The following is a 2,197-nucleotide window of genomic DNA, read 5'->3' as shown; positions in this document are numbered from 1 at the left end:
TAGTACTCAAATCACTTTTTGTCTTCTCCTTACGGGTTGTACTATCGAATTCAAGTGATAGAAGTAACGCACATTTTCTTCAAGATTCTGAAAGTTCGATCGTATAGGGTCTCTTTGCGGTTACCGAAAGGTTCGCTTAGCGGTTACCTAGGCGACCCTTCATTCGCTTTTAAGCCCTGTAGAAAAGTAAGAAAGTAATTTTTAGTACTCAAATCACTTTTTGTCTTCTCCTTACGGGTTGTACTATCGAATTCAAGTGATAGAAGTAACGCACATTTTCTTCAAGATTCTGAAAGTTCGATCGTATAGGGTCTCTTTGCGGTTACCGAAAGGTTCGCTTAGCGGTTACCCAGGCGACCCTTCATTCGCTTGCAAGCCCTGTAGAAAAGTAAGGAAGTAATTTTTAGTACTCAAATCACTTTTTGTCTTCTCCTTACGGGTTGTACTATCGAATTCAAGTGATAGAAGTAACGCACATTTTCTTCAAGATTCTGAAAGTTCGATCGTATGGGGTCTCTTTGCGGTTACCGAAAGGTTCGCTTATCGGTTACCCAGGCGACCTTTCATTCGCTTTCAAGCCCTGTAGAAAAGTAAGGAAGTAATTTTTAGTACTCAAATCACTTTTTGTCTTCTCCTTACGGGTTGTACTATCGAATTCAAGTGATAGAAGTAACGCACATTTTCTTCAAGATTCTGAAAGTTCGATCGTATAGGGTCTCTTTGCGGTTACCGAAAGGTTCGCTTAGCGGTTACCCAGGCGACCCTTCATTCGCTTGCAAGCCCTGTAGAAAAGTAAGGAAGTAATTTTTAGTACTCAAATTACTTTTTGTCTTCTCCTTACGGGTTTTACTATCGAATTCAAGTGATAGAAGTAACGCACATTTTCTTCAAGATTCTGAAAGTTCGATCGTATGGGGTCTCTTTGCGGTTACCGAAAGGTTCGCTTAGCGGTTACCTAGGCGACCCTTCATTCGCTTTTAAGCCCTGTAGAAAAGTAAGGAAGTAATTTTTAGTACTCAAATCACTTTTTGTCTTCTCCTTACGGGTTGTACTATCGAATTCAAGTGATAGAAGTAACGCACATTTTCTTCAAGATTCTGAAAGTTCGATCGTATGGGGTCTCTTTGCGGTTACCGAAAGGTTCGCTTAGCGGTTACCCAGGCGACCCTTCATTCGCTTTCAAGCCCTGTAGAAAAGTAAGGAAGTAATTTTTAGTACTCAAATCACTTTTTGTCTTCTCCTTACGGGTTGTACTATCGAATTCAAGTGATAGAAGTAACGCACATTTTCTTCAAGATTCTGAAAGTTCGATCGTATGGGGTCTCTTTGCGGTTACCGAAAGGTTCGCTTATCGGTTACCCAGGCGACCCTTCATTCGCTTTCAAGCCCTGTAGAAAAGTAAGGAAGTAATTTTTAGTACTCAAATCACTTTTTGTCTTCTCCTTACGGGTTGTACTATCGAATTCAAGTGATAGAAGTAACGCACATTTTCTTCAAGATTCTGAAAGTTCGATCGTATAGGGTCTCTTTGCGGTTACCGAAAGGTTCGCTTAGCAGTTACCCAGGCGACCCTTCATTCGCTTGCAAGCCCTGTAGAAAAGTAAGGAAGTAATTTTTAGTACTCAAATTACTTTTTGTCTTCTCCTTACGGGTTGTACTATAATTCTCGTGAGAGAAGTAACGCACATTTTCTTCTAGATACTGAAAGTTCGATCGCATGGGGTCTCTCTGCACTTACCGAAAGGTGCGCTTATAAGGTACCCAGGCGACACTTCATTCTCTTTCAAGCCCTGTGGAAAAGTAAGGAAGTAATTTTTAGTACTCAAATCACTTTTTGTCTTCTCCCTACGGGGTGTACTATCGAATTCTCGTGATAGAAGTAACGCACATTTTCTTCAAGATACTGAAAGTTCGATCGTATAGGGTCTCTTTGCGGTTACCGAAAGGTTCGCTTATAGGTTACCCAGGCGACACTTCATTCGCTTGCAAGCCCTGTGGAAAAGTAAGGAAGTAATTTTTAGTACTCAAATCACTTTTTGTCTTCTCCTTACGGGTTGTACTATCGAATTCAAGTGATAGAAGTAACGCACATTTTCTTCAAGATTCTGAAAGTTCGATCGTATGGGGTCTCTTTGCAGTTACCGAAAGGTTCGCTTAGCAGTTACCCAGGCGACCGTTCATTCGCTTTCAAGCCCTG

Source organism: Branchiostoma floridae, chromosome 3, assembly GCF_000003815.2.
Source record: "Branchiostoma floridae strain S238N-H82 chromosome 3, Bfl_VNyyK, whole genome shotgun sequence".
Classification (NCBI taxonomy): Eukaryota; Metazoa; Chordata; class Leptocardii; order Amphioxiformes; family Branchiostomatidae; genus Branchiostoma; species Branchiostoma floridae.
Note: the sequence above shows the minus strand (reverse complement) of the source record.